Source organism: Neolamprologus multifasciatus, chromosome 15 (genome assembly GCF_963576455.1).
Source record: "Neolamprologus multifasciatus chromosome 15, fNeoMul1.2, whole genome shotgun sequence".
In the NCBI taxonomy this organism is placed as follows: domain Eukaryota; kingdom Metazoa; phylum Chordata; class Actinopteri; order Cichliformes; family Cichlidae; genus Neolamprologus; species Neolamprologus multifasciatus.
Window position 1 is genome coordinate 33,940,164 of NC_140453.1, and position 25,354 is coordinate 33,965,517.

At 42.4% G+C, this 25,354-nt stretch overlaps 1 long non-coding RNA gene and 1 pseudogene across 1 annotated transcript in view; one reads left to right on the plus strand and one right to left on the minus strand.

Annotated features, from left to right (window-relative positions):
- Nucleotides 1-23,832, plus strand: part of LOC146502492 (uncharacterized) — a 117,589-nt gene extending 93,757 nt beyond the window's left edge. Inside the window, exons 2-3 of the long non-coding RNA XR_014869547.1 lie at nt 21,764-23,115; nt 23,243-23,832. This is a non-coding gene — a long non-coding RNA (uncharacterized LOC146502492). The remainder of the gene's footprint in view (nt 1-21,763; nt 23,116-23,242) is intronic.
- LOC146502493 (uncharacterized) lies at nt 8,859-20,349 on the minus strand (annotated as a pseudogene).
- Nucleotides 23,833-25,354: the final 1,522 nt, after the last annotated feature.

Sequence of the window (25,354 nt, forward strand, 5' to 3'; positions counted from 1 at the left end):
CTTGTGCAAACCAACAGAATGGAAAGAAGCTTTCCGTTATAGCCAGACGGCATCACTTTAAGCAGCCCTCTGCAGCAGACGGGGAGCAGTATCCTCCTTTTCAGCTGGGAGGGACGACCAGCCAATTACAGCTTCTTCCCCTCTTAAGTCCATTAATCACCTCATTACAAAGGCCTCTCTTCCCTTAAAGGAGAGTTTTGTCCTTCTATCACACTTTATCACATTAGTGCTTAATTAAGAATTATGTCCTAGCATCTAAGTTTTAATTATGTGAATGCCTGGCTCCATTTGTAAAGTAACTGTGTGGTGACATGCAGCAGCAGCAACCACTGCAGGAAAGACATGGAGGGAAAACAGGCTGTGGCCTTTTGCTGAAGTAATGAATTTAGTTTTAATGGTGAAGGAACACAGGACAGAGCCTCCAGGCAATGTCGGCTTATTTAAAAGAGTGAACACTGATGCACTCAAAAGTAAAAGGGAGCTGTAAAGCGTGCACGTCACTCACAAGACCAAAGTTGAATGCAGATCCGCGGGTGGGAGCTGAGATTCTATCAACATGATAAAAGGATTGCTGCAAAGAGGATGTTGGTCGCTGCTTCAGTGTGTTTGTTTTGAAAGGAGGATAAGCACCGTTATTCACAGAGGAGCTGATGAGGCTTCTGTGTCTTTGTTAGTAGAGTTTAGCCCTTTAACTCCTCCTACTGATATTTGTTTCCCATGCAACACAAACTCAAATAAATACTGACTGTGAGTGAAGACAGGGATAAAGTAGCATCAATAAGCTGACAAATAACTTCTTCCGTTTTTACAGTATTTACAGTTTACAGTTGTGGTCCAATGAGAGCAGTTCCTCTTCTTGCCTCTTTGTGAACAAAGGACAAATAATGGCTGGATAATGTTAAAAGTATATTTTACTCAAATCTAAACATTGTGTTTAAGTGAGAGGGGTTAGGTTAATTGGTGATTCAAAATCTTGAATTTAAGGTTTGAATGTGCAAACACACATGAAACTAGCTTGAAATATTTGGCATTTGGCTGCCCCTCCCTGAGCCTGGTTCTGCCAAAGGTTTCTTCCTGTTAAAAATGAGTTTTTCCTTCCCACTGTCGCCAAAGTGCTGGCTCATAGGGGGCCATATGATTGCTGGGGTTTTCTCTGTATGCATTATTGTAGGGTCTACCTTGCAATATAAAAGACCTTGAGGTGACTGTTGTTGTGATTTGGTGCTGTATAAATAAAATTGAATTGAACTGAATTCGTATGACCACCTTTATTATACAACACAGCCTGAACTCTCATGGGCAGGCTTTTTTTGTCATTTACTCTCCAGGAATACTTCTCCAGGCTTCTTGAATGAATTCAAAGCTTGTCCTTGAATGTTGGCTGCCTCTCTGTCAAGATGATCCGCACTGCTTAATATGCTGAAGTCCAGGGAGGCCAATCCATGATGAGGCTTCAGTGAACAGTAGACGGATCAAATTGAAGGCTAGATAGAGCTGTCTTTGCTGTCTTTTTTCCTATTTCTTAAGGACATGGCTTACTGTTGCCACTTCTTCTTTTGTCCTCCACTTATCCAGTTTCCTCAAAATGTTAAGAACACACTGCACACCATGCTGAGATATGCCAAATTTTTAATAGCTCTTTGGGAAATACCTTGCTAATGCAAAAATGGTGTTTTATGTCTGTCAAACTGTGGTATCTTTGGTATTTTTCATAAATTCAACTAAAAAATAGGGAGAAATGATGTGTTTTTGTGAAAGGTACCTGTCTAAAGACAATTTAAAATAGGTTTTTTGGTAAGTTGTCTGACACTACACTGGTTCATCTCTCGAGTTGATTTTTTGTTTTGTTTTTTAAACTAGAAGAAAATGGAAAGTTAACTCCTTGGAAGCAAAATGTAAAGAAATCAGTGATGGCTGAATACAAAATATACCACAAAGAGTAATAAAATTTAGGTCCATAATTTTGGGTAATTCCTGCATTTGATGTTTACTAACAAAATGTATAACTCTGTTAGTTTTTGGCAAAGTAGTTGATGTTTTTGTGTCATATAAATTGGAGGTCATAGAGAAGATTTTGTTCTGGTTCAAACTGAAACCTTTTCATCACATCCTTTTGAAAACAATATTTCAACCATTAATCACAAGGGCCTGGTGATTTTTTTACCTTTGGTCTAATGCAGCAAAAAGTAAAAGACTCTGTGACACAGAAAGATGGTGTTGTACACATAATGGATTTAAAGTATGTCACTCTGATAACAGCTGTACTTTGTTATTATACTACTGATTTAATATAAAACCTCTGAACTAATGTGCTACTGATTTTACTCATCATACAGCTGGTGTTTTTTTAATGATGAAGTGCTTCGCCGTCGTATTTTGTAGGTGTGCCTCAAGACTAATGTCAAAGCTGGTAATTACTAGGAACTTACACAAATGATTGGATATTTGGGTTATTGTAGTTATAGTTCTCCCTTTTTGCTCAGTGTTTCAGTTTTATCTTCTGGCTTTGTTGGCAGAAATTGGGATTGTGACTAATGGCTGTCTATTTATAAAACTCAATCTGAGGGGGCTCAAAACTAATAGGAATCCAACTGAAAGAGTGAATCGTGTACGACAGTCCTCAATTTCCACAGAGATGATTACAGTCTCTTGAAGTTCCTTCACATAAAAGAATAATGAAGTCCTGTGTTGCTTACTGCACATAAATCTCTCTTAAACTTCAGAGTTCCTTACTGGAGACGAGATGGAAGACAGGACAAAGCGTCGTGTTTCAGTTTGGAGCGTTAGAAGAACCCACCCAAGGTACTCTCCACACACGGTGTGAAGTGAGTTTGAAACACGGAAGAGGAAGTGTTTTTGTTGCTTTCAATTAACAAGAAAAACACAAGGCTCCTCACTGAAGGGGGCGGAGGTCGGCGTGTTGGATGTGATAATGATCTGGGGTTTGACGTGGGATGAGACGGGAAGGGGGGCCATCAAGGAAATGTCAGCGCAGCAAGAGGCGGTTTCTGGCAGGGTGCAGTCTGTCAGATATTTAAGGTGGGACAGCCAATCAGATATGATTAAGTTTGATGTCTCCGTTCTCATTTTCCTGCCACAGGCACATCATCTGTTGCATCGACGCTGCAGATGCAGCTCTCTGAGCAGATTGATGAACGGGGCGGCTCTGATAACAGCTGGAGTCAAATTGTAAATCGATTTGTCTATGGATCAGATGTTTCTCTCTGTAAAATGAGATCTGCTATTTGACTAAGATGTCAGCTATGCTTTCAAAATAATCGATTTGGGCCCATTTTATGCTGTTAATACATCAGACATGATGTTAGTCCTATTGTTTTTGTGTCTGTGTGCACATTAAAGGAAAATAAATGGTAATTTGTCTTTCTGAAAATGGGGCACCTGCTCTAACAAATATGGTAAATGGTAAATGGCCTGTATTTGTATAGCGCTTTTCTAGTCTCTAAGGACCCCAAAGCACTTTACACAACCAGTCATTCACACATTCACACACACATTCACACACTGCTGATGGCAAGCTACATTGTAGCCACAGCCACCCTGGGGAGCACTGACAGAAGCGAGCATAATAAGACATAATGGGAGGAAAATCTTTAACTTTTCTGAAATACTCAATTAGCCAGTAGTCATTTTTATTGTCTGGTAGAATATCCAAATCGTAAATAAGAAAGCTGCTCATTTTGAATATAGAGTGAATGCCTATGAAACAAGGCTGGCAGGTATTAATGGATAAAATCAAAGAGATAACTCTTGATCAAGTGCAAGATGATGCCTTTCTTTAATAAGGAACATGTTTCTGGTAACTGTTACAAGGTTACCCACAGCGTTACCGCTTAACTTTTACTGGTGGTGGTGTTTTTTAAATGTACAACAGTAGTCCTGTACACAGACTGGGTGTAAAATTGATATTACTATGAAATTTAGTACTCTAATTGTTTAAACAGTTGGTTTAAGGTTTTGTCAAAATAGTCTGATTTAAGTCTAGACTTTGAATTGGCCAAACTCCAAAACCTTCATGTTGTTTTTGTTGAGTCATTCAGAGGCAGACTTGCCGGTGTGTTTTGGATCATTGTCCTGCTGCATAACCCAAGTGCGTTTAATTTCACGGGCCCAATCTCATGGCCGGACAATCTCTTTAGGAATTTTTTTGGTAGGTTGTTGTTGACCACACAGAGAGTTGCAGAGATTTTTTCAAAAGATTTTTAACAAAAGATTTTTTCTTTTGTTACCCGAACAGTTGGTCGCATAGGTGCGACCAAATATTTTTTTTTAGTCGCACCACTGAAACATTTGGTCACATTTGCGACCAAATTGGTCGCACTCTAGCACCCGGCAGTGTTTCGCTTTGCGTTTTGGAATGGACTCCAAACCGAAACGAGCAAAGCAGAAATCTTCTGTTCGCCCCTGTCCTCAGGGTTGCGGTCTCTCTTTGCACGACAGTGACCAGCACGATGCCTGCCCTGTCTGCCTGGGGATCGTCCACGCTAGGAGAGCATTGACGGAGCCCGAAGTCTGTGCGTTTTGTCGCCAGTTCCGGCGCTCGACCCTGGAAAGACGGGTAACATTTGTGGAAAAAGTGCATGACCCTCTCCTTTCTGAGTCTGGAGCCCCGGCTTCGTCCAAGTCCGTAGACGAGGATGATCCGGTCGATGTCCTCCCTAATTAACTGGGCTGACCACATGGAATATGTTGACGGGTTAGCCAATGACGTGCCGGAACCATGCAGGAGCTTGGCTTCAGCTTGGTTTGAAGCCCACCAGCGCTCCCCAGGAAGACAATGACGTGTTGGACATCGGCCTGGACATCCATGGTTTGTCGGAGAATGAGCAGGAGTCGGCCCAATGTGCCGCTGCTGCAGCGCCGGTCGGCCACGATGACACCTCTCTTTTCTCCCTGTTTCACCGTGCTGCTAAGAAGCTGCAGGTGGACTGGCCCTCTTCTCTGCCAGCTCAGAAGCCGTCGCAGTTCGCGGGTTTTTTCCTCCCACCGGAGCCCGCAGCGGCCAAAAACTGCCTTCCCATGTTCCCAGACTTCATCGTGGGACAAACCTCTGTCTACCCATGTCACTGTGCCTGGCTACGTACAGTACATGGAAATGGACGGCCCCGAGTAGGCTGGCTTAGCTAACTCACCCCCTATGGAGCCGTCTCTGGCTGCTTATCTGGCCCCGTCCCATGACCATGGTGTTGGCAGCCCCGCAACCCTGCCGTCCAAGCACTGCAGATTCTCAGCTTTGCAGCTGGAGAAGATTTATCGGGCTCAGGCCGGCACTGCTCGCGCCATGAGCTCCGTCACCATGCTCCAGATGTACCAGGCGATGTGCCTGGCTCGGATTGCTGGTTCCTGATGACAGCCCGCTGACACCTCTTCTTAACAAGGTCAGAGTCGCCACAGATTACATCCTCCGTGCGTCTCGCTGTGCAGCGCTCTCCCTGGGCAGAGGGATGGCTTCGACAGTAGTGGCGCAGAGGCACCTGTGGCTGACCCTCTCTGACGTCCCGGATAGGGACAGAGCTGTATATCTGGACGCACCGGTGTCTGCGTCTGGGTTATTCGGACATTCACTTGAAGCCATTCAGGCTAGATTCGATCTGCCAATCGGCCTGGAGCAAAGGCCCGCCCTCAGGCCACCCGGCGGGACCCGACGCCCAGGAGGAAGAAGCCTCCTAGCTGTGGTTTCGAGTGGAGAAGGGGTCCAGCAGCAGGGAGACGCTGCTTTTACCCCTCTGTTGCCGCCCAAGTCGCTTAAGTTCTGTTCAGGTTGTCAGCCCCAGAAGGCGCTGAACTCTCCTAACACTGTCTCCTAAGCACAAACCCCCTGCACACAAAATGCCTCAGGTAACTCCCTGTTCAGGTGTGTTAAATGTTCAGGTGACCACATCACGTGTTACCGCTGTTTTTCATTGTTGTGCCCCAGGGAAGGTGCCTCCAACAAAATGTATGAATGTACATGTTCCCATGTTACAATCAATAAAGAGTGTTGTTTATTCTCAAACAATCACAAATGCTCATCCTGCAGGCAGAGTGAGCCGGGTCAGGCAGGTGATGCATTCCCCTACAGACACACTGGGGGGCGACAACGCCCCGCAGACGGTGCTGCAGGTCAGCCGGCTGGCTGCTCACTCCCTCAGTGGTGCGCTTGCGCCCCCTCTCCGTGGGTGCTACGAACCGTTGTCATGGGTTACCGGTTGCAGTTCTGGGTCAAGCCACCTAGTTTCCAGAGAGTCGTAAACACGACTATCGGCACCGAGGCAGCCATGATACTCAGAGAGGAAATAAAGGCGCTACTGACGAAACGAGCAATACGAGTGGTCCCCACTTCGGATAGACAAAGGTTGGCACAACGGTTATTTTGTTGTTCCGAAAAAGGGGGAGGGCTTCGTGCCATCCTTGACCTGCGAGTCTTGAACACCCACCTTTGAATGTACAAGTTCAAGATGCTAACACTCAGAGAGCTCTTCAATGCAGTCAGCCCGGGAGATTGGTTTGCAACAATCGATCTAACAGATGCTTATTTTCATGTGGCTATACACCTGAAAAACAGACAGTTTCTAAGGTTTGCATTCGAGGGCGTAGCCAACGAATACCTGGTGCTGCCATTTCGGGCTGTCGCTCGCTCCTCACACCTTTCCAAAATGTGCCGAGAAAGCGCTAGTGCCCCTCAGAGAGAGAGGCATCCGCATCTTAGCCTAGCTAGACTAAGACAACTGGGCTCTCGTAGCTTGCTCCAGAGAGCAGGCGGAGACACAGCTGTCACTGGTTCTGTCACACATTCAGACACTGGGGTTCTCTGTGAACTTTCAAAAGAGCTCGATAATCCAGAGTCAGCAGATTTAGTTCCTCGGTTTGGAAATATGCTCGCTTTCCAGCCACACACGTTTGTCGAAGGACAGAGTGGCCGTGTTTCATCACTGCCTCGCTCAGTTTCAGCTGGGACGCAGACTGCGTTTCCAGACCATATTACGCTTGTTGGGCATGATGGCATCTATGATCTGCGTAGTGCCACTTGGACTGTTAAAAAAAAGAGTGTTTCAATGCTGGACTCTCTCTCACCGCCTGTGTGCATCGCGTCACCTCCGGAGGAGGCTGGCGGTAACCGCATCTTGCATGCTAGCTCTCCGTCCTTGGCGGGAGCCCAGGCTGCTGCATCAGGGCTCTCGGATTGGGAGAGTGTTGTTTCGCAAGGTGGTGTCCACAGATAATTCCCTAAGAGGGTGGGGAGCGCTGTGCGAGGGTGCATCAGTGAGAGGGATCTGGTCCGCAGCCCAGCTCGAGCTGCACATCAACCACTTAGAGCTGTTAGCAGTGTTCTTAGCTCTCAGACATTTCCATCCAGTCCTGGAAGGCCAGCATGTCTTAGTCAGGACAGACAATTCAACAGTGGTGTCTTACATAAACAGGTAGGGAGGAACACGCTCTCTTCCCCTGTTGAAGCTGTCTCGCTCTCTGCTGTTATGCAGTGTTCATTTTCTGTCTCTAAGAGCCACCCATGTCCCGGGCCACCTGAACTTGGGGCTGGACCTTCTCTCCAGGGGGGGTCCTCTGGTGAGATAATGGAGGTTACATCCTTTAATAGTGGCTCAGATTTGGGATCTATTTGGCAAGGCTCAAATAGATCTTTTTGTTTCCAGGGTAAATACTCACTGCCCCCTGTTCTTCTCCATAATCGACCATGATGCACCCTTGGGAATGGACGCGCTAGCGCACCAATGGCCAGACGTGCTCCTGTATGCATTTCCCCCAGTGGAAATGATATCTCCAGTTCTAGAGAGAGTGCGTCGGCATTCCCTCTCTCTGATTCTAGTGGCCCCTTGGTGGCCCACAAGGTCGTGGTATGCAGAGATAATCAGCCTGCTAGCAGCGAGTCCTTGGCAGCTTCTTCTACGCAGGGACCCCCTCTCTCAGGGAGGAAGAGAAGTGGTTCATCCGCGCCCAGATCTGTGGCACCTTCATGCTTACCTGCTCAGAGGTTAAACTTGATTGCTAAGGGTTTGCCACCTAGTGTGATAGCGACAATTCAGAGCGCTAGGGCCTCATCTACAACAGGCTTGTACGCTTGCAAATGGCAAGCCTTTGAGCAATGGTGCCAGGACCGCCACACTCTCCTATTTCAGTGCTCTATTGTGGATGTTTTGACATTCCTGCAGGAGCTGCTGGATAAGGGCCTTTCATTTTTGACAATTAAGGTTTATTTAGCAGCTATATCTGCTTGTCATATTGGCTTTGACGGGGTGACACTAGGTGCATCCCCTCGCCATACGTTTTCTGAAAGGGGTTCGCGGGCTAAGACCCGTGCTTAAGTCCAGTGTCCCTGCTTGGGACTTGTCTTTGGTGCTGGAGGCCCTTTGTAGCCCCCCGTTTGAACCCATTGAGTCTGTGGATATGAAATTTCTTTCATATAAGACTGCATTACTTCTTGCTTTGGCTTCGGCAAAGCGGGTGGGTGACCTTCATGTGCTGTCTGTGCATCCCTCCTGCACACAGTTCTCTCCTGATGGCCACAAGGTCGTACTGCATCCACATGCAGCCTATTTTCCCAAGATCATGCCTGCATCTTACAGCTCAATGGAGTTTGAGTTGCTGAGCTTTTGCTCCCCTCCTTTTGCATCTAAGGAGCAGAGGAGGATGCATTCTCTTTGTCCAGCGTACTCAGAAGCTGTGACCAGCTGTTCGTCTGCTTCGCTAATCCAAATAGAGGTAGAGCTCTGTCCAAATAGAGGCTGTCCCACTGGATTATAGAACCTATCTCAGTGGCGTACGGCACCAGAGGTCTTGCTTTGCCCCAGGGGGTGAGAGCTCATTCCACCAGGGGGATAGCAACCTCATGGGCTCTTTTTAAAGGGGTGCCTGTAGCTGATATTTGTGCGGCAGCTAGTTGGGCATCACCGCACACTTTTGTGCGGTTTTATTGGTTGGACATTACAGCCCCTTCGGTGGCTCATACTGTCCTTTCTGCTGGGTCTACCGCTCACTAAGGATGTGGTGGTCCGATTCCGGTTGGGTGGTTGCTCTACGGGGTGTGTATATATGTCCCATGTCCCAAAGGGAACGAATAGTAATGTCTATAACTTCTGTTCCCTGAAGGAGAGGAACGACGTACAACACAAGGCGACCCCACTGAGCAGTTTGGCTCGGTGAAGAGCGGCTATCGAACTGAGGGATGACTGTGATGACAGCGGCTATATGTGCAGGCGGGGCTGTGTGCGTGTCATCACACGTCAAATGCCTTAAAGGCGTGAATAAAGGTTTCTTCAGCCAGGACATGCGAGGGCGTGCTATCCCGTACTTATGTGTTGTACCTCGTTCCTCTCCTTCGGGGAACAGAAGTTATAGACATAACTATTCATTTTTAAGCTGGCCAGATCCATTTATTTATTGTGATCATATAAATGTTTTCCCCAGAGCACAAGCTCATGCTCAGGTGACCTCCACTGGTTTGACAGCCTGTGTGAAGGCAAATTTTCCCTTATTAATTAATCAAATGAACACTTCACCTCCCTGCATTCCATACTCATTCACTGCTGGACAGCATTTTCTTTTAGTTTCCCCATTGGAGTCATCTAATTTTTCCCCCTGTGATATTTGCTTGCTTCTCTGTATATACTGCATTAACTTACCCTGCATTCATTCCCTAGTTGGCCCCAAGAAGCGTTAACAAAAAGCACAAATGCAAACCACATTTAAGATTTCCCTGATTTTATCCAGTTTTTTCACATGTGAAATTCCTACAATGAAGGTGCACGTGTGGCAAGTGATGGAAGAGTGTAATTAAAAGCTTCAAATTCTTCCTTTCTTGTATTATGAGAAAAATGCAGCCTCTTTCATAAATGTGCACAGAATCATGCAGTCATTCACACATTCGCTATGCGTTCCCAAAGGGGTGGACGCCATAGTAAATCCACCAATGCACAAACGAAGGCTTATGCACCTGCACGAATAAGCTCAGATATACAGAAGCACAGACATAAAACACACAGAGAGACGTGCTATAACAGCAACACACATGCAGGTCTCCATTCTACAAAACCATTGCACTCCCGCACAGAACGGTGTCTCCTTTGGGAACCTTTGACACATTAGACATCAACAGCATGAGTTAGCTGATGTGCGAGAATGTTTGTGTAATAAAGATTCCAGCAGCTGTGAAACAAGGATATTAAAATAAGAATTTAACCCAAGGCAAGTGCAACAGCGCATCCAATTCATGAGGAAGACAAGGCGACCGTGATGTGTAGCCTCAAAAGCAAACACTGAAACAGGGAATTAAGGCAAAACAAGGTGAAATTTCTAATTAAATTTAGTGAGGGGATGAATCACAAAAGGTGCTGCAGGCTTAGACAGATAAAGTCCAGTTCTGGTCAGACAAAAATAGCCCAATAGTGGGAAAGAAAACAGATTACTCCAAAGGGGAAAAATAAAGAAAATGCATGATGAGTGAGGCAGGAATGCAGGCAGGTGAACAGATGAAGACAGAAGAAGAAACATTAGGCTAAAAAGGAAGAGAGACAGGTCAAGCAATCAGGAGCTACATTTTTAAGTGTTCTATTATTGTGCCAAGTTCTATATGTGTATCCCACACAGTGTTGGGGAGTAACAGAATACATGTACCGCCATTACGTATTTAAGATACAAAATATGAGTAACTGTATTCCATTACAGGTACCGTTTAAAAAGGTGGTATTTAGAATACAGTTACTTTGTTGAAATAAATGGATTACACGGCGGTACTTTCCTGCTTCATATTGTGGCGGGTCAGGACTGTTTGGGTTTTGTTTGACAGCTACGTTCTGTTGTTCCAGGTGGCAGCGTTGCGGTTGCCATGGTTGCAGGGTGACGCTCTCGCTCTGCGTGTTTCCTTGGTGAGAGAGGCCTTTTTGTTGTTGTTGTTGTGCTAAGCTAATAGGCAGAATGCTACTGGCTCTAAAGAATGTAGCCTCATGGGCAGTGTAGTCCGTGCTGCAGGGAGAATGGACTGCCATACTGTGTGTTATGTGTCTGTGAACGCGAGGTGGGAGAAAAAAGAGAGTCGAAAAGTACGACCTGTCATCGAGCAAAAACGGGAGCTGGAAGCATGTAAATATAATAATAACCATTGCAGCCAAGAAGAGAGCCTGACGAGCCCAGTTGTAAGTAAGCTATTAAGACTCGACTATACGCTGTGTTTGTGTTTTCCTCCGAAACAATAAGTTCCGTTGGAGCAACCTTTCAACACCTCTCTCTGTCTCTCGCAAGCAAAGTTGACCCAGACAACAAAGTAAAGCTAGTTTTTGGTTACGAGCCCGACACAGAACCCGTATTAGTCAGAGGTCCCTTTACTACGGTTCGGAGCTGCGGACCTTCAGTAATAGTAATAAATCACACAGCAATAGTACATTCATGTAGTTGTAAAATGCATGATAATATGTTAAGTAATCCAAAGTATTCAGAATACGTTACTCTCATTGAGTAACGTAACAGAATACGTTACAGAATACATTTTAGGGCATGTATTCTGTATTCTGTAATTGAATACATTTTAAAAGTAACCTTCCCAACACTGATCCCACATACAGGAAAGTATATACAAGCCAATAACAGTGAAAGACATCCTACCTACATTTCTGACTTTTCTGTGTCATTCTTTGCAGGAAAGTATTTGAAATTGCTAAAGTCAAGGTGCCAGACTGTTTCGATTGATTACCCAAATATGACAGGATGTTTGTTTATTTCTATGTCATCCCTAGTTATTTTCTCAAGCACTAGCAAATAAGATTATCTCATTGTCAGTAGCTGTCAGGAAGTCTCTTCACACTCCTGCACCGCAACTACAACATATCTCAAATTTTCAGTCCTCCTGTGTATTTAGACTAACAGCTTTAACATCCAGGTCACACAGGGTTCCCATTGGCTCCAGTCCACTAGGCATGTGCCCACTTTACCAACACAGTGATCCGTCTGTGGATTTGATTGCAGAAATGTGAAGTGTTGTTAAGGAATGTCCATGTACTGTACATGAAGTTGTGGGAAACACTGGCATAAGATCTTGGCACAATCTATACTGGGACCTCCCTACTCTGTAATATCCATAAATGGAAACTCAGAGGCATAAAAAGAGAGCAACTGGGTGAAGAGGGATTGCAAAGAGTCTTGAAGACCCAAAGTAACTATAGGTAGGCTAAACAAGCTTAAATGGCATGTCTTATATGCAATTGTCCTGCCAGAACTAACCCTTTGACCAATTAGTTTCTTTCACAAACCAAAATGTGACAATATTGTAGCTCCTTTCTTTATATTGAAGGACTACTAAAACCGGTGAGGATAAAATGATAAAATCTGACCTCAATGCATAACTGAGTATAATATAGTAAAAACTCTATTATTTTTCCATGATATGTGTCACCAGAAACAACCAAACTCACTGCAGTGCTGTTTCTGTTTCCTTCTTCTTTTTCAAAAGCTCCTGTCTCACTTTCGTGCACCTACACAACCTTCTCCTTTCTCTTTGTCTTTCATGGTGGATTCCTGATGCCTCAGCTTCTAGGCAGCTGAGCTCTCGGTGTATAATTACCCTCAGCGTTGCAATCACGCGCCTCCCTGTCTCCTCCCTGCAGCGTACAGGGATTCTCCCGGTGTGCTCAACACCTGACATTGCCAGTTGCAACGGGAAATGGCAGTCATTAGAAGGGTGGAGGAGGTAGGACACACAATGCAGCAACTTTCAGAGTCCTCACACCTTGAGTTGATTGACTTTTAACTCTTCCTCTAGGATTTTTCTTTATAACCTTCAACAGTTATTTAGTTTACCTCTCCCTTAGCAATGTATGACAAACCCTGTGGCTTTCTGCAGTAATTCATAAAGAAATCAGCATGCACTGAGCAAATGCTTGCATTTTGAGGTATCTACACTTTGCTTCACACATTTTCAATTACAAACTTGTGTAAAAAGCGTAAAAAGAAATGTGACCCACAGATGTGCTTTAGTGTAATTATATGCTAATTTAAAAGGTTGGATTAGCATAAAATACTGGTGACTTGCAGCGCTCCTTTCGAGAAATACTATTAATGTTGTTGTTACGTTTGAAAGGACGACAAAGAGGTGTAATTAATCTTATTCATAAAGCTGCTGGTTGGGGGAGGGGATCTTCCCGTAATACACAGAGCCTTTTTTTTCTAGTCAACCATTTTCACTATGCAGGTATTTCATTTAATCATTAAATTGTTGTTATTGTCATTTCCCCCACAGAGTGCCTTCTGTCCCTTCTCTTTCCGCTCACACCTCTTTCTTCCTGTTAAATGGGAGTTTTTCTTTCCCACAGTCACCAAGTACTTGCTCATAGGATGTCATCGGACTGTTGGGGTTTCTTTCTAATATTGAAGAGACTTTAACTTACATTATAAAGCACCTTGGGGCTAAATAAATAATAGCATTGAATTTGATGGACTATTAAGCAACTCAGTAAAGAGTCTTTTTTGAAACTCACTTTTAGCCTCACCTGAAGTTGGAATCATCTTATCACGGAAACAAAATGGCAGTCTCGTTGCAAAGTGCTCTGCTGAAAGGTGTAAAACACAGTACATCTCCTATCACGAGTCTCTTCTAACAAACTTTTGAAACAAATCTGAAGAGGCACATGCATTTTGAGCACTTAGCCAAACACAAAATTACCAAATGTGCGACAAAAATAAAACAATTTAGAGGCAGCTTCGGAGCAGCCAGAGTAAAATCTGTTGTGACTTACCCACAAAGTAAAAATGATGAGCTTCGTTTAGCAGGCTCTGCAGTTAAGAGTTTCACAAAAAGTAAATAACAGCAGCAGGGCCAGGCTCTGCTGTAGTGAAAGTCTCCCCCTTCAAGTGTAATTAAAAAAAAAAAACTTCTGGCAAAGGAATGAATTAAAGCCGCCCAGTAGCACTGATAACCCCAGCATGGCAACAAGCAAGGGTTTTAACAGTCTCCTAATGGGCCTGCTTAAAGGCCCTTTAATATGTTTTCTCCTGTAAATGATCAAAACTCCTTTTTCAGTAACCTCAATAATGATCTTTATCAGGCAATGAAAGAGAAAATGTTCACAAAGGATGAAAGGGAGGGGGAAAAAACGCCACAGGCGACGGCACTTGGATGGGCTAAAGGCTAATTGTGTCTGAAATGAGATTTTAAGCATTTGAATTAGCAGAGGGTGCAGCGCACGGCAGCTGTGAAATGGAGGGAAAATAAGCGCAGGTCACATACAGATAAGCACGTCAGCTCTCCGAGTCTGACTCTGTGTTTGTGCAGCTCTTTAAGCCACACAGGATGCCGTCTGGTGATTAATTAGGCTGACTTAGAAGAGCAAACCCTGTCATTACGCGGCGTATTCATCTTTCATTTCATTCATTTAGTTATTCTCTTCTGCCAAGAAGCTCACGATTGAATTCATGCGTCTGCAAATAAAAGTCTCCGCAACGTGATGCAGCGGGTAAAACAAAAGGTTCCTTAGAAATTGGCATTTAGGGTGAAGGAGTGCAAAAGAGAAGATACGAGAAGTCACAAGTTGTACAAGCGCAAGAGGTGGAAGTGAAGGAGATGTAACGGATTCTTGAACAAATGAGTTTTCAGGTCAGATGTGGAAGGAGAGGAGGAAGGCAGGCCTGAGATGTGGAGAACAGTGTTTATTGCTCAAGTAAGGGAGTAAATATGATGTAGCATCTCCAGCTGCGCACTCAGCTCTGTCAGCGCGTGTGGTCGGCATGCAAATATGAGATGATGGATGTATCTGCTCAGGTCTAAAGGGAACGAGCCAGCGAGGGTGGAGGGAAGACGAGGCTGTGGTCGCTCGAAGACTAATGGGCCGATTAAGAGCTTCGAGGGGCGGCCATTTATTTGTTGTGTGTGACTAGATGAAGATTCGCTTCATTAATAAGGCCCGGCACTCACGAACATTGTTTTTTTTTCCCCTCTTGCTCTCCAATAAACCTACTTCTCCTTTTCAGTTAATTGTGTCTAGAGTAAGAAATAAAATGCACACTTGTGTGACAGAGATGCAGCCGAAGACCTAAACAATTGTGTCACACGCTTCAGACCGCGGAAGCACTTTCCTTAGTTTATTATATCAACTGCTTGTTTTAATGTTTTCAGAATATAACTTTGTTTGGTGAATTATGCTCCTCGGTCCAGTTCAAATAGGATAATAAAGCAGGGTTCGATTTAGGCTGGGTTGCAGTCAGAGCCACCCTTTTCCTTTTGTAGCCCAAATTCACAAGTCAAGGCTCTAATAAAGGTGGACATGGACAAATGTGGGGGCTCCACTGATTTATTTTGCTGTCTGTGTTAGTAAAGTGGATCCATAGACTGCATGTATGCAGACAGTAAAAGAAACCTTTAATGCTAACATCGCAATTTAACTAGTACTAGAATTTCACCTATTGATTAAAATTAAAGAACATGAGCACAGCATTTTTTGGCATCTTGGGTTCAAGTCAAATGTTATCCCCTGGTTCACACATTTGAGGAGTATTTTTCTTACAACACTGTGCAAACATTTTGAGTTAACCTGCATTTCTTTATATTTAGTTTCCATGAGTTCAGACTCATAATTTGTAATTTTGTAGCTTGTTTGTTAAGCTACTTAATGCTCACCTTTGTTCTCAAAAACACATAATTTGTTCCTATTTTTTTAGTTGAGTCTACAAAAAAGAAAAGAAGAAAGAGAAAACCAAAAATAACACAGTCTGAAGGCATTAGTATTTTTGTATTATTATTAGTATTATTATTATGTATTATTAGTATTGTTTAGTATTTTTGCACCAAGAAGGTGATTCCCAAAGACCAACTAATCAAAAAAACTTATCTTAGTATGATGTGTAGTATGTTCTTAAAAACTCTGATGCACCATGGAAAGCATCTGATTGTCATCGATTGGACAAAAACACACAAATAAACACCATCAGTCATGGATAGGCCTCCCCGGAGCCTCGACCTCAAAATTATTAAAGCAGTGTGGGCAAAGAATGGAACAAAAGGCAGCCAACATCCAAAGAAGAGCTTTGATTGTTCCTTTTCCTGAAGATTACTTAAAGAAAGCTTTCCTACGAGAGTTGAGGATGTGTTGGAGAATTAAGATGGTCATACCAAATACTGACTTTCAACCTTGTCTCATGTGTGTTTGCAGATGTCACTGTCAGGGGTCGAGACTGGCCCACCAGGTATTATAGGAAAAGCGTTTGAATGAAAACAAATGGTGTTGTGACAGTGATGTACACTGTCTTGTTGGTATAGATGTATGATTTCTATTCCTTGTACATCAGATGACCATTTTGGTTGTAAGATTCAGATAATTATTTATTAAAAGGTAGACATTTTAAATGAGAATAAGAAAGAAAAGTATTTTTTGCATTAACAGTTCCCAGGGAACTGTTAATGCCCTACCTGGCCCCCTGGCAAAACTTTGCTAGACCCGCCCCTGCATAGTTGCCAGCTGTCAGCTACGAAAAAAAAAAGATCCTGGTGTTATTTGTCTCTCAGTTTATAACTCCCCTTCAACTCATTCATGTCACCTAAAAGGTGAACCTGTTTGTCCATCACCTGTTCAGCTCTGATGATTCAGTAAGGACATCTCCTGGTTTCATCTTCATGTTTCCCTCTCACCACATATCCAAACGATATCATGGCCAGCAGCTTTTACAGCTGTGGCTCCAGCAAACATCAGCTGATACTGAAAGTCATATTAAATAAATTCTAACAACAGCTGATCAAGCTTAAATGTGCTGCTGTTGTTTAGCATGGGTTTCCTTTTTCTGGTGCAAAGTGGGTGATAAACAAACAACAGAGTTGGGACTTGCGACAAAAAAGCAGATCAGCTGATCATTGATCAGTTTCATGATTTAATTAGCAACAGGAGAGGGAGGGGGAGAGAATGAGAGAAGAACAGGCAGCTGCGCAGCGTAAAGACACAGAATAACTCCAGCTTTGTGTCTTTTTTTCATTCTAGCTGAAGTACGTGACAAATTGCGTTCCTTTTCACCTCAATACGGATGTATTATAAATTGGTCCAGCCCAGACTCGATCATGACCAATTTTCAGGCCAATCCACCACCTTTTATTGTTTATACTGTTACAAAAAACAAAACAAACAAAACAAAACCCATCAGCCCATAAAAAAAATAATAAAAAAAATCACCATTGGGTATACTGGCAAATGCCCAGTATGATCGATGGCCAGTCCAGCTGTGGCCGCTGCTCACTTAAGCTTAAAACTTATTTCTTAAATGTAGCTACACAGACGTTGTTACATCTATGTCCATTTTTGAGAGCAGGGCTCAATGGTGTAAATTAGCCTTGATACATTTAGTGTTTCATTTCCACTTTAAACCTGATTTTGTTTTATTATGTCCAGAACTGCTCACAATATGATCAACTCACTTTCCATGTCATGTACTTGTACTGGGATCAATTCTGATCTTTTAGACACCTGTGATTAAGAGGTTAATGCACAGATTTAAATAAGTCTTTTACATTATTTATCATTTGAGATCATATTTTGAAGAATTCAAGGAAAAACTCACTCCTGGTCAAACTGATGAGAGACTTCCATGCATGTATACAGCATGACTGTCACAGTCTGGCGGTGGCAGACTGTATTAATTGTGAAGAGTGGACCCAAAATGCAGACACGAAGGAACTTGGACCAAAGCTTGAGTATTAACAAAAAGCGAGCCGTTTAATAAGGCTGGTAAAAAGGTACAAAGAAAGGGCAAGGCACACTGAAGTAAACTAACATCAACCTAAACTGGGAGAACTAAATAAACAACAAGAAAAACCTAGACATGAAACTTGGAAACATGACATGGAAACCTTGGCGTGAACGACAGACGACCTGACAAGGAATGAACAGAAACACACAGACTAAATACACACAAGGGTGATTAGGGGACATGGGGAAACAGCTGACACTAGTCTGACATAACGAGACAAAGGAAGCAAAGCTGACTACACTGACATAGGACACAGACCTTCAAAATATAACAGGTAACATGTGACGCATACAAGACAATATAAACTTGACAACATAAGACACGCAGCATGAAACACATAAAGGGCAAAGGGAGAGGGAAACTTAAATACAGCGGTAGAAAAAACACAGGGAAACTAATAAACAACTTAGCTACCCTAAAGAACTCAAACATATCATCCAAATAAACTAAAACTCAAAACGCTGGGTCAACAGACCCAGGAACGTGACAATGACAGGAAGTGTCTAATCTTTGTGCATAATCTGTAAGCAAAGTATGACTCTAGGCACTTTTTTTTTTGCTTTCATTTATTTGAAATTTGTGTTTTCTCACGTTTGTTTTCTGTGAGACGGATTCTGAAGGATCTTCTTGATGGCATAGTGGATGTTGGTCAGAAACACTTCATTTCTCTTCTTGCTGAAGTGAACTCCGTCCGGTACAAATATGGTGTCATCATAATATCTCAGGGAGGGATGTTCAACGATGAAGCCTCCAAAGGAATGAACTGCCTTTCTCATGACTGAGTTTAAAGTTTTCCTGTCCATATTGGTGTATTTTGGATTTCCGTACCTCCACACTTGGTGTTCATTGATGCAGGAATATATGATAGTCATGGAGGGGAACTTTGCATGCAGTTCAATCAGCTCTTTTTTCATTGCAGAGGAAAGTTCCAGGGGGGATATAAGTCCCAAGTCGTTGTCGGCATGAATCACCAAAATATCAGGTGGACTCTGTGTGGAAATCTCTGCATAAAAACAAGGAAGGACGTCATTCCAGCGCATCCCTCCTTTTCCATACCAGTGAACATTTGCATCAAGTCCAAACTTTTCTCCAAACATCTGGCGTGCTACCCATTTTCCTTACTTTATGTAACTTGATCCAATGATCCATATCTGAGGTACTCTCTTGGGTACCGTCTGCTGTGTCTTCCTCTGGTTTCGTCTCTGTGTGGTTTTGAATGTTCTGCCACGATCTTGAGGGCTTAACTTGACAGTGGAAGAGGCACCTCTTGATGTGCTTGCTTTCACTGCTAATTCTCTGTCATTTCTATTTGTGCTTCTTCTGTTTTCTGGGCGACAGATATCTGATATACACAGTTCTGTCATGTGGAATTCCTTGGATGTTTCATCATTCTATGGAAAAAGCAAGCAGTCTGCACCTCTATGATGTCACATTGTAGACCAGCTCTAGCCAAGCCGACTCAGGAGGCCTTTCTAATTTGTAATGGAAGTGCATAAAATTATTTCGAATCTCAGAGAGAAAGTGTGGGGCGAGACCATTTAATTCTTTAAAAACAAATAAAAGAATTTTAAAATTAACTCTAAAGTTAACAGGCAGCCAGTATAGTGAGGATAAAACGGGAATAATATACTTGGTCAGAGTAACTGGGTCGTTGACTCAGTGCTCTCAGTTTGGAGTTTTGTCACTGTAGCTGACGCCGAAATGTTTGCGTGGGTTGCCATGACAACATCAGAAGCCAGCGTCTGAGATCGTTATATTGTTTTCTAATTGTTTTCCTTTATTTACTATTCATGTTTGTGTACAGTGTAAACGATAATCTATGAGTCCCTTGATACATTTTTCTTACAAAAAATGTTTCTGTTAAAGTGACTGTGGAGCAGTCACCTCTTCTGTGAGTCGCGGGAACCATAAGTTTTAGGGCTCTTCAACTTTTCTACTGCTGGTTTACAAGGCGGACGCGGAAAAAAAAGAAAAAAAAGATTAATGATAATATAAAGTACATTAAATAAAAATAAATGATGCTGGTTAATTTGTTAACTAAGGAGCCCCGCAAGGCACACTGGAAAAAAAATGAAGATGAACTTTGGCGAGATCTCCCGCCATCTTGCCATAGTTCATCCTTATTTTTTTTTTCTCCACTGTCGTTTGCGGGGCTCTGTAGTTGACACTGTAGTGATGGGAATCCCGGCTCTTTTTAGTGAACCGGCTCTGTTGGCTCGCCTCACTAAAAAGAGACGACTCTTTCGGCTCCCAACCGGCTCTTCAGGTTGTTTTGTTGCTTTACTTAATTTATTATTAACAATAATATAAAATTATGCACAAAAGGAATTACTAATGTAAAAAAACGTGGTTTTATTTATATATGTTTATATATAAGTATATGCAGTGGCCCATAGAGACAAAGCACGTATAAACTCCAAAAAGCACGTACAAATTCCAAAGCACGTACTGTCACGGGTTGCCGGGGCAAGCCGTGTGAGAATATATTAGGACCCATAATGCAGCAGCTCTGGTGCAAGTGAGTTTATTAAACAAAGTAAATACAAACAGAGATGGCGAGGGTGAGCTTAAAACTAAGAAAACCTAAACAACTAAGGAAAACAAACCTGAAATCTGAGATAAGATACCGAGATGCAGGGAGACAAAGAGAACATAGGGGAAAAACCTCAAAGGATGACGGGGGGGGGGAGAGAAATGCAGACGAACCAGCAACGAGGTAGTGATGGGTCGTTCGCGAACGAAATGGCTCTTAGAGCCGACTCTTTGAAGTGAACGACGCGAGAGGTTTTTTTTTTCTTTCTCTCACCCTCTCTCTCGCCCTTTTTTCCGCTAAACTCCGCATGCGCGGCCTGTACTTTGCGCTGGGCAGAGGGGGGAGGGGCGTTAGTTACACTCACAGTAGCACAGGAACAGAGCCAGAGAGAAAGAGAACGAGGGACAACAACGTCACATTAGAAAGGTATAGTAATCATCCACTATTTTCAGTTGCAGATGATAAAGGATTCAGAAATCATGCAGGCCCATATGACAGAGAATGTGCATCTTCTTTTTGTTTTAATATTTTAATTTATATTTAATTGTGTTGTGGTTTGCAAGTGTTTTGTGTTGTTTCACGTTAAGTTTGTTCAAAAGGAAAAAGCTGAAAATTTAAATAGTTAAAAGTTTAAAATGTAAATAGTTGTTCTTTTTATTATATGATTTATTTATTACATTTTATGTGGAGTGAATAAATAAAGTATATTTATGGTGGCCCTTAGAGACAAAGCACGTACAAACTCAGAAGCACGTACAAACTCCAAAACACGTAAAAACTCAGGAGCACGTACAAACTCCAAAACACGTAAAAACTCAGAAGCACGTACAAACTCCAAAACACGTAAAAACTCAGAAGCATGTACAAACTCAGAATCACGTACAAAAGACAACAGAAGTGCTCCAGGATGCTAGGGCGCAGTGTTGAGCTTTTGTTACCTAGTGGCTGCACAAGCCAGCAAGTATCAACAACCGGATTTGGTGTGTGGTAGTAACAGGTAAATAAACTTTTTTTTTTTTTTAATTATTTGAATATATATGAGTGCTTGTGTATAAATACACAAACCATACACACATGCTTTCAATTGTGTAATTTAAGTGATCTGGGTAGCTCTGTTTTGGAAGTTCAGTAAACGCTAGAAATGTGTTTTAGAGTTTGTACGTGCTTTGTCTCTAGGGGCCATATATAAACATATATAAATAAAACCACTTTTTTTACATTAGTAATTCCTTTTCTGCATAATTTTATATTATTGTTAATGATTAAATAATTAAAGCAACAAAACAACCTGAAGAGCCGGTTCGGAGCCGAAAGAGCCGGCTCTTTTTAGTGAGCCGAGCCGAAAGAGCCAGATCTCTAAAAAGAGCCGGAAATCCCATCACTACAACGAGGACAAGGTAACACACACTATAAATACACACACCAGGAATCAAGGGATGGGAAACAGGAGGGGAACACACCTAGAAAACATCACAGCTGACGAGGCAGGGGAAACTTAACTAGTGCTGTGTCCCATTTCAGGGTCTGCACGCTTGAAGTACGCATTTTAAGTGCGGTTACGTCACCGTCACGCGACGACGGCTGTCCCAATTCGAAGTGTACTTCAAATACATACTCCAAATGCGCCGTCGATTTCCCCAAATATCAAGCGTGGTCCGGTGCACGCTTCGTGGTCCCATATATCCCACAATTCATAGCGCGACGGTGGGTGTGGATAATTTTGCCGCAAAATACGGCAGAAGGGAGCGGCCAAGAGTGAACTGTCAAAAGTAAGTACTGAATATGACGTCACTTATTCATGTGCGAATGTTTAATAATAAAGAACATTAAAACATTGCTGTTGGCCACATGTCGGCAAAGTTGTGTGACATTAGTGATGTTTGTACTTTCAGCATTAACTTGGTTTTAAAGCCTCTACTTCTAAATATACATATAGTCGACCTTAATCTTACAGAGAATCTGATGATTTTATGGATAATTAAAGTCAGTCATATATCCACAAACACAACAAGCTGAAAGTCAGTGATATATATATATATATATATATATATATATATATATCATAATAATCTGACAATACTATAATATTGGCCATATGATATTTACATTACCACAGTGAGATGACTTTAGTCTCATGAACAACATTAACTAATTATTATTTACTAGCTAATCTTAAATGACTGTTCAGTACAGAAATGAAGCCCAACAATCATGTTTTACAGTCCTGTGGTCTCAGCCTCAGATACTCAACTAATCAAAGTGATGTCATGACAAAAATGAATGACCAACAAAACATTTTTCTCCTTCATTTCTGTCAAACAAAGCTGTATGAAACGTGTCTCGCGGTTAGTATCATGGTTGCTAGGCAACCTGAACAGCGCGACGAAGCATATACCGTCCCATTTCACAAGCCTCTCACTTCCGCACTTCTCGTACTTATAGTACGCACCATACGTAGTACGCGTAGTGCGCGTACTTCAAGCGTGCAGACCCTGAAATGGGACACAGCTTAGAACAGACTGACATAACACAGAGACCTTCAAAGTAAAACAGGAAACACATACACGTAATGACACAGACTCAGAGACGCGGACTAAACACAGAGACCTACTACACTAAGGGGATACACAAGCAGGGAAGACACCAAACAGAGGGAACACAACTAAACCCTAGGAAACCCAAAACAACAGTCATAATACAAAAACTATCAAAAGTAAAAGTACACAACCAAAAACACTGGGTCACCGACCCAGGACCATGACACGTACAAATTCAAAAACACATTTCTAGCATTAACTGAACTTCCAAAACAAAGCTACCTAGATCACTTAAATTACACAATTGAAAGCATATGTGTATTGTTTGTGTATTTATACACATGCACTCATATATATTCAAATAATTTAAAAAAATGTTCATTTACCTGTTACTACCACACACCAAATCCGATCGTTGGTACTTCCTTGCTTGTGCAGCCACTAGGTAACAAAAGCTCAACACTGCGCCTAGCATTCTGGAGCACTTCTGTTGTGCTTTGTACGTGCTTCTGAGTTTTTACGTGTTTTGGAGTTTTTACGTGTTTTGGAGTTTTTACGAGTTTTGGAGTTTGTGCGTGCTTTGAGGCAATGGCTGTTGGTATTTTCTGTTCTGTGATGTTCCTTGTTACATGTTCATTGCTGGATTTATGCAAAACAACTAATATTGCATATCCATAATTATTATAATGGATATAACTAAATAATACTTACACTATAACGTTAATTAGAAGTGTAATGCAAAAAAATGGATTTTTATGCCTATTTTGAATTTTACTTTAATACAAATACAAATACTTTTCCTCCCTCAACAAATACAGATACAAATACCAGCTGCTTTGCTGGTATTTTTATGCTTTGCTATATATATATATATATATATATTAGGGGTGCAACAATACTCGTATCAGTTTTGAACCGTTCGATACAGTGCTTTCTGTTCGGTATGCATATGTATCGAACAATACAAAGTTTTTAATTGATTTTATTAACTTTTCTTCTGACGATGTCTGTGTTGAGAGCTCAGTGGATCTGCGTTAGACTATTCTGCCTAGGCTGCACAGTGTTGCCAACTTAGCGACTTTGCCGCTATATTTAGCGAGTTTTCAGACCCCTTAGCGACTTTTTTTCTAGAAAAAGTCGCTAAAAAAGACGTGAAAGCGCATATCGCTTTTACTCTCAACAAGCAGTGGGTGCTGTATCGCAGTCAGTTCTTCTTTTACTCTTATGCTGTTTTGTGGATCAGGTTTAAAACTACTTATAAACACACACACACAAAGTAACTCCACCAGAGTGCCTATTTCGGGTCACTTTTGCCGGTCCAAGCCCGGGTAAAGGAGCAGGGTTGGAATTGTGACATTACAAAAAACTTTAATTGCTAAAAGAAATTTAATTTGTAGTTCTAAATAAATTCTAAATGCATTTAGTACGTTTTTTGCTCACTTTATGTCTCGTCCACGATGTTATTTCTCTCTCCAGCAGCGTAGGTTACAATTACATTAGCATGACCAATTATGCAAATTAGGCGTTGACGTCATTTAGCGACTTCTAGCGACTTTTAGGACAGCCAATAGCGATTTTCCTTACTGAGGAGTTGGCAACACTGAGGCTGCACTGTCGAACGCAGATCCAAGAAGAAATTAAGCTTGTTGCAACATGGCAACTGCCTCAACGATAAATGACAAATTAAAAAGGCATGAACATTTTTTTGTGCAACGATACACAAAATTCACGGTTCGGTTCGATACTTTGGTGTCACGATTCGATATTTTTTCGATACAAAAAAATGTTCATGCTTTTTTAATTTGTCATTTATTAAAATTATAAATATATATTTTAACTCAAACGTACAGTCTTTAAATTTAATGTTGCTGAAACAACAAGGGAATAAAATAATAATTCTATCTGTTTGAGAAAACACTCATCTTTGGAAAAGAGAGTTTATTACAGAGAAATGGCTCTTTCCAAAATAAAAGCTATACTATACGCTTCTTCTGGGCTATATTCTCAGCAGCATATTAAACATATCAGGTCCCCATGAGGAGAATCATGTGCTAACGGCTGTCTAAAGGACTCGGGTAAAGTTTGTAGCATGCGTGCTTGTTGTTTTTGTCTGCTTCCACTTGTCTTTGCACTAGGATGATGTCGGCGTAAATGTGCAGTCATATTCATTTTGTCCCACTAGTGCTGTCAGCGTTAATCTGAAACGACGTTAACACCTCAACACGGCAAATCTCCGTTAACGAGCTACCGCGGATCGCCCCGTGCGTGGGGCTGGACAGTGTCAACACGTTAACGAGCAAACTGCGCTAACGCAGTAGTTCCCACCCATGTAATTGAGCATTGCGTGGCACATCCGACATACTGTTTTACTTTTGTCCATGACGCGCTTACCTTCAGGGTCATACTTCACATGAAGACCAAAATAGTTCCAAAGGCCAGATCTGAATGAGGGTGGGGGAGGTTCAATTTGCCATGTTACAACGAGCTTAGCTTCTGTCTTGCTAGCTTGCGCTGCGCTCTGTGGATCTACGCTCGACAGTGCAGCCTAGGCGGAGTA